Source organism: Typopeltis vanoorti, chromosome 4, assembly GCF_054136105.1.
Source record: "Typopeltis vanoorti isolate ZY-2024b chromosome 4, IOZ_Tvanoo_1.0, whole genome shotgun sequence".
NCBI lineage: Eukaryota > Metazoa > Arthropoda > Arachnida > Uropygi > Thelyphonidae > Typopeltis > Typopeltis vanoorti.
The window spans coordinates 57657951-57673049 of record NC_143552.1 but is presented as its reverse complement, the minus strand read 5'-3'; the positions used below and the strand labels follow the sequence as shown (position 1 = coordinate 57673049).

Sequence of the window (15099 nt, the reverse complement as noted above, 5' to 3'; positions counted from 1 at the left end):
AGATAATGGCAAGTTCATGGCTGTGCCTTCTTTTTGTAAGTAGAAGGCGTTTTGCCATTCAAAATAACCCTACCATAATACATGCGCAAAGAGCGTCGTGATATCTGGAGGGAATTTGTTCTGTTGGAGAATGTTGACGATGTTTTTGCGATCTGGTCCCATGGCCGCCAGACATTAGACACATTCCTTAGCCACCTGAACAAACAACACAAATGCATACAATTCACAATTGAAATTGAAACACACAACACACTTCTGTTTCTGGATACACTTGTCACACGTCTTCCCTCTGGCAATCTTTCCTTCACTGTTTACTGGAAACCGACACATATGGGACAATATATACACATAAACTCCTACCACCACCCAACACAAAAACTAGGTGTCATCAACATGCTAAAAATCAGGGCGCAGACGATCTGTTCCAACGAACAGGCACTAAAAGGCGAATTTAAAATTATCTTGAATACTTTCCAAAAAAAATGGATACAGCCAAAACACTATTAACAAAACTACAAAACCTCAATAAGAAACAAAGACAAACCAGACTACAGTAAAACTATAACCATTCCCTACATTAAAGGAACATCAGACAAAATAAACAGAGTATTACGAAAATACAACCTCAAAGCCACCTTTAAACCTTCTGCAAAATTAAAACGCTTACTCAACTCATCCAAAGACCCACTCCTTCCACTAGCCCACCCTGGAGTATACCGGATTTATTGTACTTGCAACATACCATATATAGGAAAAACAGGATGCACAATTCCTATCAGACAAAAAGAACATAAATGACATTAAATATAATAATTATGGTGAAGCTGGCCTTTCTGATCATGCCCTGAATTCCTTACACAGAATTGACTGGAAAAGCACTAGCTGTCTACATCGCACTAAAACATGGTATGAACAAAAATTCAAGGAAGCATGTGAGATTATTATCAACCACCCCAATCTGAACAGTAATGATGGTCTAAAAATCCCAAACATATGGAAGGTATATATTCGACCCACAGAACGTTCCTCATTAAGAACAACTATAAACAGGACTGTAGAAAATCCAGTATCTTAAAAGCAAAAATAAGAATTGTAACACTAAAAATAGGACACCATTGTTTCTGAAAGAATGTTTATTCCTGTCATCGTAAATAGAATTTAGCTTGATGTAATTTTTTTTTCCCACTAGAGGTCATGCCAGCAGAATAACATGTGATCAAATCATTGTTTCTTTAGCTTACAGTTAATAATGTAACTCAGCTTGTCTTGTATATTGATGTATGCTCCAGATAATGATCTTGATGTGAAGATCGAAACGTCGGGATAATAAAAAAGATTTTTTTAACATGGTTGTAAATTCCATAAATTTTTAAAATGAATGCTGATCACCATGTAACTCTAAAAGAAAGGATTACCCTAAACGCTATTGCCATAGTAACAGTGAACTAATATCCTGCTACCTTTGGAAGCAGTGCGGCCTGTAGAATATTTCTTTACTTCCAAGATAACCTGAAAAAGAGTATGGTTTGGCATAGTGCAACTTGAATCTTTGTAGTTTCTGAAGTTCATCTAATACCTATACTGAGAATTTAAAAAAAAAAAAAAAAAAAATTATTTCTACTTGGTCTTTTCTTATGTCATTAACATCATTAGGAGTTCAACACAAACTCTAACAGTTCCATGCATTTCCTCTTCTTTGTATAAAGTGGTTAGCCTCCTTTGCTTAGATGCTATCGACAAGTCTTTTGGTTGGAAGCTACTAGTTTTCCTGGGATGTTCAGGATAAAATACAAGTATATATTGGCAAAAGTGGAAGCACTGCATTTGTCTTTTCAAAAGAACACAAAGTTAGTTCTTGACTTTGATAAATGAATGCAGTTATAGAGGACCATAGCATTAAAATTATTATGTAAATCAAAATTCTTGTCTGAAAGATGTTTCTTGAAGCTGCTGAAGTATTGAAACATTTGAATGTAACATCATCATCAAATTCCTTACATGCCCTCAGGGGGGGGTATACAGGATCTTATGATAGTCATACATGAAAAGTTACACTATTATTAACTTCCTTTCTACAATTTTCCTCCAAATCAATCTTCTACCTGCCAAGACTTCAACATTATCAGATCTTATATTTCTATCTTCAAAGGCACTTTTTACTGTATCAGTGCACCTATGTCTTGGTCTTCTTCTGGGTCTTTTCCTGCCATCCTGATGAAGAACATTTGTTTAGCTAATCTTTCCTCTCCCATTCTGTTTAAGTGGCCATACCACCTGAGATTAGCTCTACTAAAAATGTCATGTTCTTTCCTAGTAGCCTTGTTTTTAACATGATACTGCCATTGATGCCACTGTTTAGAAATGTCATATCTGTGGTCTCCAGTCTCTGATCAGAAGTTTTATTTCTAACCCAACTCTCAGATATCCATAAGTTAAAATTGGTTTGAACGCCATCTTGTGTACAACTAGTTTAGTATTTTTTACTAATCTCATTGTCTTTGTCTTTTTAATTCTGATTTTCATACTAAAATTTATTACAGCAGTTATTCAATTTGGTCAGAGAACCCTGTAAACTTGTCCTGGATTTATTTAAAAGTATAACATCATCTGTATAAAGTAAAGAGCTGAGGTTAACATCTCCAATTTTGATATCATGTTTAATACTGCTTTCCTTAATGCAATCCAGCGTACACCCTTGTCACGCACCTGGCTTAACATCAAACCATTTCTGCTGATTTACAACTCAAATAGACTATATATATATATATAGTTGTGTATATATATATAGTTGTGTATATTTATATATAGTTGTGTATATTTATATATAGTTGTGTATATATATATATATATATGCAATATATATATTGCTTGATATAATGTCCCATTTACACCATATAACTGGAGTATTTTGAACAGTTTTCCTCTTGGCACTTTGTCATATGCCTTTTCCAGATCTACAAAACATCCTTGTTATATTCCCATGATTTCTCATATTTGTCTTAAAGTGAAAATCTGATGCTGATGACCTCTGTTTGGCCTGAACCCAGCTTGTTCTTCTCCAAACTTCTCCTCCACAATTTTTCTTAGCTGTTTCTCAAGAATAGAGCCTCCCGTAGCTCAGTTGGTATAGACGAAGCCCTTTGGTCGGAAAGACCTGGGTTCGATTCCCGTCAGTGACGTGAGGAAACTTTATCTGGTCTTTTCAATGGAAGTTGAGTTAGCCAGTCTCATATGGAGGTAGGGGATTTTTTCATCTGTAAACTCGGGTTTTTTCATCCCCCAGAACAGGCAAACCGGCCCTGTGAACACATGCATCTACACTGGGAGACATAGGGCTAACCACCTCATCCTCGAGTTATGTGGTTGTGGGTGTGAAGTCCAAGAATACTTGGAAAGGTCGTGGGTACTTAAGTGCCTGTTAGCACCACTAATAGGAAACAGGAAAATAGTTTCTCAAGAATACTTGCATAAATTTTATCAGGAACACTCAGTAGAAAAATTCCTCTGTAATTCTCATTCAGTTTTAGTTCCTTTTTTATAGAGGGTACTATGAGCGCTCTACTCCAGTCATCTGGAATTTGACCCTCTGACCAGCGTATGCACTGTAGCCACTGTAAAACTTTTATACCTCCATATTTTAGCATTTCTGGTCTAATATCCTTTCCTCTTACTGCCTTTCTACATTTCAGGTTTGTGATAGCGTTTTTCTACTTCGCGTACAGATTATATATTCCAGATGGCATTCCTGTCGAGTGTTTTCTACCACCATGCTGTTATTGCTCATTTCATTTAGTAATCTTTCAAGGTAATTACTCCATATATCAAGAATATCTTTATCTTCAGTTTTCATGTCCCCTTTATTATCTCTAATTTTTAATATTTTTACCACTTTCCTTATATTTATTTTCAGTGTTCTTACCGAAGTTCTTCCCATGACTTTTCTTTAGCTAATTTTACATAATGCTTTTCTTTTCTTACATTTTTCTCTGTATATTCCCTAAGAGCACAAGGTGACTTACTTGCCAGGAACTTTTGATATGCTTTCTTCTTTTCCTTGACTGCCTCTTTAATTTCCTGAGTCCACCATGGAGTTCTCATTTTTCTCTCCTTGCAGATTACCTCACCCATACCTGTGTAGTCAAAATTTTCTTTAAGGTTTGTCACTGAATCTCCAAGGTTCTTGTTTTCAAACTCTTTTAGTTTTTCTTGAATAATGTTTGTGTATTTGAGTTTACAGTTCACATCTGATAGCTATTCAACTTTGATTCATTTCAGAACTTTCTTACACGCTCTTCTTTTCAATATGAAGTTCGATTTTATCCTGCTCAACACTAAATGGTGATCACTTCCTATTTCAAATCCTCTAAAATTGTGTCCTGAACCAATAAGAAAACATCACTGTTGACAATAACATAGTCAATGAGACTTTTCTTATTCCTTGCATCTTCTCTCCATATGAATTTGTGCACATTTTTATGTTGGGACATGGTGTAGTAATAACTAGTCCATGTCCAGACCAGAAATTTAGCAGATACTTACCATTATTATTAACTTTTCTCTTTTTTCCAAATTTTCCCCAAACAATCATATGTTTGGTAATCATTTCCTGCTCTGCTGTTTAGATCTCCAACAAGGACCAACTTTGCCTTTTTCGTTGTGTCAGCTGCCTTCTCTAATGCCTCGAAAAATTCCTCCATTTCTTCCTTATTAGAACCTTCTGTAAGACCATAAATACAAAAGTCTTGTTGTCCATTCAGATAGTAGCTCATATCACTGCTTGATATTGCCTGTCATTCAAGAAGATTATCCTGTTGAATGTAACATTATAATGTTAATGATTCAATAGATGAAATTAGATATGTATATTTAAAGATGCAATTCATCTTTAAATACCACATTTTCCATAAATTATTGGCATACTCTTGATAGCTTTGGTTATTAAGTTGTTTCATTTCCGGTTACATTTACAGGTTTCTTTGACCACTGACATCTTTGTGCATGATGAAATACTGAGCATACTAAAATTAATATAGTGAGCATTTTTTCATGTTCTTCAAACTTCAAGAATTCAGGAACTGCATTACATACTGTTTACCCAATTGAAACGTCATAGTTTGTAATTATGAATCTTTTTTACAATTGTTTCTGTATATTAGAATTTTATTAGGTTTGGTTTCACAACCACTTATAATCGGCGCCGATTATAACTAATAAGAAATTGATATATATGGTAAAATGAAATGTAAAGTTATGTAGATGTATTGCACTTACCAGATATCATATAACTGTAATAATTTCAATGCTAGTTTATGTAATTCACAGTTGTAAAGTGTACAGTGATATCTGTCATCCATCATGAAGACATTTGCTTTTTGCTAACGATGACAGAGTGTTAGCCATTACTAACTTCTTGCTTGCCATTTAGTTGAACAAGTGCACATGCTCACCAAGGAGATTGATGGGTAATTGACAGCTGACAGAGAGAGAGATCGTTCAGTACTGCGGTAATGGAAGAAACAAGAAAAGAAAGAATGAAAGTTTGAGAACGTGGATCAGAGAAATTTGTTTTCAAGAGCTTTTGAAAACATGACAGAATATATTAATAGAGGATTCCGAAAAGGGAATCTTAACAAGTGGAATCCTAAGATTGGGAAAGTGAGATGGTCAACAAGTGAACAATAAAATAAAAGGAGATATTAAGTAGACCTTCTATTTCGGTGTTCAAAGAAATGCAAAATGAAAACTTTTCTCTTCTGTCTCAAGGACTCCAGTGGCTTTAATGAAGAAGCTCTACTTTGATACAGTGTTTATAAAGTAGCAAAATAAACTGTTTTTCTGTGGTAAAGAATTTATAATTTGTGCTTCTTATAATAAAATTGCCTGAAGTAAGAATATTTATACTCCAGTTAGACAGTGAGGATGAATGGAACAATGTGTGGTAAATAAGGAAACACTGCACAGTTCTGTGGAAGTTAAGAAGTTTTATATTTTGAGAAAATGCATGATAAAGAACTGACTTTAATGAGCATTTATTGTTTGTAGGAATTTGTTGTAAAAAACAAAATGTTCAGTCTAGTAGACTGATTAAGTACATGTTAAACAAACCAATAAAATGAGTCTGAGACCAAATCTAACCTCTCAAGTATAGTTTTAATCTTAAAAGTTCCTTTTATAGTTTTTCTTCTTAAGTAGCTTCTCAAATTTGGAGATTAGCAGTCATGGTATGCCAGTGTCCGTTCTCTGCCATTCTTTTGATCTTGTAATAGCTCTTGTTTCTTCTTCTGTAATCATTACTCCTAAATAATTATAAGCCTTTACATTTTGAACGAATCCTGTTGATACTTTTGAATTTGTGTTTTGTTGCTGTATTTTGCTTATTACCATATACTTGGGTTTAGCTATATTTAATACTAAGCCATAATTCTGACTCTTTTTTTTTTTTTTTTGATTAGTATATTTTGTAATTATTTTTGATTTCTCTATGAACACCAATTTTTTATTTTATTTTTTTTGTTTGGCCCATATACAAGAGGTCTTTACATCATCAACCCAAGAAGTTGCTGGTCTGCCAGGAGATCTTCTTCCCTCTAATTTTCCTTCCAGTATTTCCAGAGATGTTATCTCTGCTGAACATCTAAAATGTGTGTCCTTCCATCTTGCACCTTCTCTTTATAAGGTCTTCCATGAATGTGCTTTTGGTTTCCATTAACTTCAATATCTCTTCATTAGTTTTTTCTCATTCCATGAAATCTTCAGCGCTCTCCTATAGTACCACATCTCAAAGGTCTACAGTTTCTTAATTCTGGATTTTGTACATGTCTACATCTCACATCCATAATTCAATGTGGACCATACATAGGACTTTATTAATTCTTATTTTAGTCTGTTTATTTATTCCAGAGGTCATTAGTAATTTATTATTCCAAAATGCTTCTTTTGCCTTTGCTATTCTTGATTTTATTTCCAAAACTGTTGTTCCATCTTCTGTAATCATTACTCCTAAATAATTATAAGACTTTACATTTTGAACGAATCTTGTCAATACTCTTAAATTCGTGTTTTGTTGCTGTTTTTTGCTTATTACCATATACTTGGGTTTAGCTATATTTAATACTAAGCCATAATTCTGACTCTATTTTGATTAGTATATTTTATAATTATTTTTGATTTCTCTATGAACACCAATTTTTTATTTTTTTGTTGGGCCCATACACAAGAGGTTGGTTGATCAACCTATAGTATGTTAGTACTGTATATGGGTAGTGGGTTGGGAAAGGAGAAACTTGTTTACATTTGATTTAAGAGCCTGCATATTGTATTCCTTGGGAAATACATTAGAGGGAAGACTGTTCCACAGTACAGCAGTAGCAGGGATGAAGTAGGAGGAAAAACTTGTTCTGTGAGTTTCAAGGTACCCTGAGAAGGGATGTTGAGCAGCAACTGCACATGTTCCAATGAGCTTAGTACTAAGTTGGGGGAATTATTGATGCTATTTCAGATGGACATTTGCCATGGAAATATTTATTGAATACATAAATTGCAGAGACCAAATGTCTATGCGAGGAGAGTGAGTTGGTAAGAGATGGATCATTTATCAACCTAATTGCTCTCCTCTGTATTGAGTCAGGCATTTTGAGGGAGCTTTTAGTAGGTTGGTTATTATTAGTTCTCACATTTGGAGCCCCAAATGAGAGAGCAGTATTCGATAGCTGTGCAGATTTGTGATCTGTATAAGTTTAACAGCTGTTTAGAGGTGAAATAACATCTTGAGTGAAAGAGAAATCCTAGTTTTTTTTGGAAGCTGAGGATGCAATGGTTGTGATGTGTTTATGCCAGGAGAGGACTGTCAGGGTAATTCCAAGAAGAGAAATCTCATCTTGTCTGGGAATTTGAGTGTTATCAAAAATAATACTGGGGGAAAATAGTTCTTTTTTGTGAGAAGTGAGAGAGAACTGGGTTTTACTAGCATTGAAGTTGATGAGGTTATCTGAGACCCATTGGAGGATGGCTTGGAGGTCAGAATTGAGGGCGGTGGTGGTTGATGTTCTGTAGGTTGAAGTGAATTGTGTAGAGTAAGGTTGGTCATATCAAGTGCAACCTCTTGAGATTTGCCAAATTTCTCCATGGCCTTTGTCCAGAGATGGGTGATATAGTAGATTTCCTGTTGAGTGGCAGTGATGAAATTCATATTTGTGATACTTAATAGCCGGGTGCCTTTTAGGTAGTGTAGAAGTTGTTGAGAATTGATTGTTTTCTCCATCACTTTAGATAAGAATGAGGTGAGTGAGATAGGGTGGTAGTTAGATGGCAGTGATTTGTCACCCTTCTTAGGAATAGGTTGAATATAGGCCAGTTTCCAGGCTTTGGAATATATACCAGTGGAGTAGGAGTATGTACAGGCAGCATAGGATAGAAGTCAGTTCTGGTGCGCAGACCTTCAGGACAATTGAAGGAATGCCCATCAGGGCCAGGAGACTTTATGTCTAATTTAGACACTAGGTTTCTGATCTCTTTCTGGCAAAAGGATATGGGGGCATTGTGTGTTGGGCAGTTGAAAGGACTGGGGGGCATTTGCCATTGTCAATTAAATCATCAGCAGATCTAATATTGTTAATTCTAATGCCATTTATTTTTATGACCATTTCTTCAAATTCTTTCATTATCATTTCACTGTATAGTATAGTGTATAGTAGACAGAGAAGTGAGACCCTTGTCTCACTTCTCTTTTGGTATCTGTTGTTTCATTATTACTTTTGTTTATAATTTTTGTCTTCTGATTCCAGTATAGTTCTATTATTATTCTGAGGTCTTTAGTATCAATTTGAATGTTTTTAATATTTCTATTAACTTTTCATGGCTTACCGTGTCAAATGCTTTTTGAAAGTCTATAAAGCATAGATGTATGTTATTATTTATTTCTATTGATCTTTCAATAACAGTTTTTAATTCATTTCTTGTGTTAATTGTACTTTTTCCTGGCATGAATCCTTTTAATATATTATTTTTTATATATTTTTATATATATATATATTTTATTTATATTTTTATATATATATATATATATATATACTGGGGGGGGCTATGCCTATGGCACCCAACCCCCCGAGTTCTGGACTGGTAGGCCGGTTCTTCTTGAATTCTGATGACTCGAATTTTGAAGACTCGACACTCAGTTTCAAAATGTTTCAATAAATGTGACATAAAAAGGCTTATAATTTTATATATATAGGGTAGATATATATAATTTTTTATTTAATGTATTATATTTTAATATAATATATGGCATTTAATTCTAGAAAACATTTTTTTTATTATTATTTTTTGAAGCATGATACTAATTGTTCTAAAATCTTTACATTCTGCGCATTATTCTATTTTGGTATCGAAATGCAAATGGATTTTATGAAGTCTTTTGGTAGTATGATTGTATCATATATATTCTGTATTATTTCTATTAAAAATCTGTTCCTTTTTTGCCTATTTCTTTTATTAACTCAGCTGATGTTCTATCACATCCTATCATTTTGTCATTAGGTAGTTCTTTTATTGCACTTACTATTTCTTCTTTAAGTATACCTGGATTATTTGAATGAACACTGATCGTAGATAATTTTGAATGTAACTACTATTTTATTTTCTTTCTCTACTTCTAAGCAATTATTGTTATTATATATAATTGTTATAGTTTTTATAGATATTAATTTAAGTATATTTTTCATGTATCTAGTTTTTAGTTTCATTAAAGATATGTTTTTTTTTTGTCTCAAATCAATCATTTCCTGGATTCTAAAAGGAATAGAATTAAAAGTCATTGCACCAATCAGATGGAACTCTTGTATATTTACCTAACACTCAGTGTAAAAAAAACAGTCTCTTTACAGAGAAAGAGAGATTAACATAATTGGCACAGCTGACAGGAGTTTTAGCATAACTGACACAAGAGATATATTAAGCTAAAGAGCAACATGCTTTCACATAATTATTCACATATATTAGAACAAAACTGTATAAGTTTTGGGCAGTAAGGGTATGTGCCATCCAAATTCTTGGGATTTTTATTCTGCTATTATTGTTTAGATTAGGATAGTTGATAAAAATTTCATAGGGTTTTTTAACTTTGCACTCATACCAAGTTTTTATATGATGTTAGGAACAGGTACCTGTCCAATTGGTTTGGTGGTAGGGTGTTAAGAGCGTGATTTGAGAGGCCTGCTTTACCAAAATCGTTAAATTTAATGTGTTGTTTGTGTTCTATTTTATGGATAGCAATTGTGCATCCAGTTTCACCAATATAAGCTAAGTTACAGGTGCAATGGATTCGGTATGTCCCAGGGTGGGCCAAGGGAGGGGGAAAGGGGAGGGATGCTTTGAAGAGTTGCATATGTTTTTTAATTTTATAGGCAGTTTAAAAGTAGCATTAATATTGTAATGGTGTAGAATTCTATTTATTTTATATGATAACTCTTTAATGTATAGGATAGTTATGGTTTTACTGTAATCTATAATATTTGCATTTTTTGATACAACAGTTTTATGAAGAATTTTATTGATGGTATTTTTTCTATAGCCATTATTTATAAATGTATCACTAATAATTTGTAATTCTTGTTTAAGAGCTTGTTCGTTAGAGCAAATTTTTATATCTCTGTTTTTGAGGGTGGTGATTACTCCATAATATCTGACCTCCACGCAGTCAAAACTCATCATGGAAGGGTCCAGTGCATTCCACTCACCAACCACTCTCCATGCAAAGAACCTGCTCCTCACACCCTTCTTATACACTTTCCAGCGATGGCCTCTTGTTCTACACCCCCTCCCATTCTATGAAAAATCTCTTCCACATCAACATGATAACAATCCCCAACTAACATATGTTTCAATCATAATCTCCCCCCCCTCCCTCTTCCTCCTATTCACGAGGCTTCACAATTCACATTCTCTCAATCTGTCCTTGTACTCCACATTCCAAAGACCACTGATTGCCTTTGTGAATCTTCTCTGGACCCATTCCAACATATCCTCATCATCATGAAAACCCAGAGACCAAATGTGCACAATAATCCATATGAGACCTGATCAAGGCTTTATACAATGGCATCATAACCTCTATTTCTGTATGTCAGGGTCTTCTGCATCATAATTCCATTATCTGATGTGACGTCTTCACAACTTGTGCAATGTGTTCCCTGAATTTCAGATCCTTGTCCACTATCACTCTCCCAGATCTCTCATCTCCTTCACTTCCTTTAAAGTTATCCCCACCAAGTGTATACTCTGCATTCCATCATTGCTTAACAAATCTCAAAACCTTACACTTTGTAACATTGAACTGGCAGTTCCACTTACCTGCCCATTCATGCAATCTTTTCAAGTCCTCTTGTAAGGCTATAACACCCACTTGACTCCATTGCTCTCCCCTGTTTTGCATCATCTGCAAACAGCTGCATATCACTAGTTAAACCAGTATCATTAACCTACAAATTGAACAACAATGGTCCCAAAACTAACCCCTGTAATACACTACTAGTGACCTTCCTCGATACTGCACCCCCATATACAACTTTCTGATATCTATCTTGACAGCCAGTTACTGATCTAACTCAGAAGTCTGTTATCCAATCCCATCTGTTTCAATTTATTTAAGAGCTTGTCGTGTGGCAGTCTATCAAAAGTTTTTGCAAAATCCAAGTACACTACTGTATATGCATATCCCTGTCCAAGATATTTGTTACCTTGTTATAGTAGATAAGTAAGTTAGTAAAACATGATCTCTCTTTAACAAACCCATGCTGATAACTACAGAGAATACTGCTGTTAACAAACCATTTTTATATCCTATTTCTCACCAATCTCTCCAGTACCTTCACCCCAACTCCAAATATACAGATTGGCCTATAATTTGAAAGTGCAGCCTTATCATGACCTTCATGCAGTGGAACAATTTTACCCTACTTCCACTGCCTTGGAAGTAGCATGCCAATGCTACTGCCAATTCCCTGGAACATTCCCTTAAGATATTCACATGCCTATAGTGTCAGCAAAAAAAAAAAAAAAAAAAAAAAAAAAAAAGATATGTCATCAAATCCTATCGCCTTATTGACATCGAGGTTTTTATTTCCTCAAATACCTCCTGCTCACTTACAATTAAGCCATCCTCTCCTATGCCCTCTACACTTAAGTTGTTCATAATTCCACCCTTATGAGGATGAAAGACCCTTATAAATTATAAATACCTCAACAATGCCTTCTGCAGCAGTTACCATTCTACCATTTTCATCCATTAACATCTTACCACAATTGTTCTTCCTTCTACATGCCACATATGTAAAAAAAAAAAAAAAAGGTTTTTCTTCACATGATTTGCCAATTTCTTCAGATATTGCACTTTTGTTTTCTTTACTGAGTTACTCTCCTGGCTTGTAACTGATTATTACCATTATTCTTCCTGTACTGTCTCCACAGTACGTTCTTATTACAGATTTCATGCTTAAGCTCCTCATTCATCCATTTTAAACCTACCTTATTCAGCCTTTTATCTTTCAGAATACATTCACACATTGATACAGTTATGTATTTCTTTGTCATTTCCCAAGCAACATTTACATTTATACCTTACTGCTGAACTCCTCTTTTCATGCTATAACTTCAAGCTGACACCTAAGCTTGTCATAATCAATAGTCTTATAATTCCACATATATCCTTTCCTCACAGAAGTCTGCATATGGCTTGCCACAACCCAGATAATCACTCTATGATCACTCACCAATTGGTGGAAAGTGTGAAACTCCACTCACAATTGCATCCTCTGATGAAATGATCAGAACTAAAATTCTTGATCCTCGTGTGTCCTTGACGCCTGAGAATTTCTCTGAAGAACTTGAGAAATTCATTTTGCTTATTCCCAAATGTTATCTCTTCATTCCAGTCTATAGTGCCATAATTAAAATCACCCATAATAATTACCCATCCTTTGTTCACTAATCCAAGTTGTTTATACATTTCTTCTTCACCAGACTCTACATTCCCTGGCCTATATCAAGATCCAACTAAATATGTCTTCATGTCAATCTTTATGTTACACCACACTGCCTCATGACCATTGCCAGTATTTCCCTCTTTCATGTCTGCTTTATGTGGACATAAGAGGGTGGTCTGAAAAGTTCTCGGCCTAACAATGAAAAAACGAATTTATAATTTCAAAATTATTTTCGTTTTTTAACATAATCTCCCTTAAGACTAATACATTCATTCCAGCGATGCTGCAGCTCCATTATCTCTTGATTCGAAGAAAATTGCTGAGCAGCGAGGAAGAGTTTTAGTTTTGGGAAGAGATAGAAGTCAGAGGGAGCCAAATCTGGGGAATAGGGTGGATGCTCCAACAATTCATAGTGTAGATCCCTTAATTTTCCCATTGCCAAAACACTTTTTGGGCAGGTGCATTGTCCTGATGCAAGATGATTTTTTTTCTTCTGCAAACTTGGTCTTTTCTCATGAATTTTTTCGTCTAGTCTGGTTAAAAGATCGGAATAATATTCCCTGGTTATTGTTTTACCCTTTTCAATATAATTAATAAACAAAATGCCTTTAGCATCCCAAAACACCAATGCCATGACCTTTGCTGCTGATGGAACCAACTTTATCTTCTTTGGTGCTGAACAACCAGCTTCTGTCCACTGTTTTGAATTCTGGCATGCAATGGAGAATCCAAGTCTCATCCATAGTAATAAATTGACGCACAAAATCAGTTTTATTCTTGTTAAAATGCTCCAAGCACTGTTCAGAGATTTTCATCCGAGTGCGTTTTTGATCGACTGTGAGCACTCTCGGCACTCATCTTGCAAAGCTTTTTCATATGCAATTCTTCATGCAAAATACATCCTACACATTCTTTTGAAATGCCTATAGTCTCAGCAATTTCACGCACTTTGACTCACCGGTCATCCAATACCATATTTTGCACTTGATCAATGATTTCTGGTATAGTTACACTTTTTGGACGTTCTTCACGTGGATCATCTTCAAGGCTGGTACAGCCATGTTTAAAGTTGGTAGCCCATTTCTTAATCAAGGAGAAGAGTGCCCATAAACTTTTTTGAACTTCGAACGAATTTCTTTTGGCATTAAACCTTCTTTTACAAAGAATTTTATAACCGCAAGATACTCAATTTTATCCATTTCAAGGGATACAGACAACGCTTTTGCTTCAGACAGCTGTATAAAACAAGCTACTTGATAGAACCACTTGTAATTTCACATGAATGCTTATGACAGATGTACCAACTTAGAAAAAAGAAATCTTGCTGATAGTGTCGCCATCTATGGCCAAGGCTGAGAACTTTTCAGACCATTCTCTTATTTCCCCTGCTATCATCAGCAGCACTCCCCCCCCCCTCCTTCTTGTCCTTTCTATCCTCGCAAAAAATATTATTTCCTTCCATTTCTATTCCTGCTAGAATATCATCATCATCATCATTCAGCCATGCTTTACTTATTTCAATGATTTTGGGGCGAATAAAGTCAATCAGTGAAACCATTTTTTCTCCCTTATTTCTGATACTTTTGACATTTGCAAACAACATAAAAAATATGATTATTTTGATTTATATTAAACTGAAATTTTATTATAACACAGTAGTTGTTTCGATAATTTTGTAATAATGAATGCTGATCGATGTGTAACTGAAAGGATAAAGCATACTGATTTTACATTGAGATTTCTTTGGGTTATTATGTTGAAATTCTTGAGAGTTCCATAATAAAAAAAACATGATTAATTATAAGATAAAACTTTATTAGTTCTGAAGTTCTCTACTAGTTCCATATACCTTTTTGTACACTTATTCCAGACATTTTGTTAAATGTTAGGTAAAAGATGAAACCTTTACTGCTTAAAGCTGAAATGGAATCAATGATCGAAATGGCTAAAAGTCAATGCATGATGGCATATGCACTTAATAAAAATATGCTTCAAAACATAATGTGCATCATATACAAGGTCTCTGTACATGAGATTCATGATGAATGACGATTCATCATGAATATCATGTACAGACTAGACTTGACTTGATGTAAGATGATGGCTTGGTGATGATGGATTT

At 34.6% G+C, this 15099-nt stretch overlaps 1 protein-coding gene across 9 annotated transcripts in view; it reads left to right on the top strand.

Annotated features, from left to right (window-relative positions):
- Positions 1–15099, top strand: part of LOC150107333 (L-aminoadipate-semialdehyde dehydrogenase-phosphopantetheinyl transferase) — a 169965-nt gene that overhangs the window by 66218 nt on the left and 88648 nt on the right. The gene's annotated exons all lie outside the window — the stretch shown is intronic.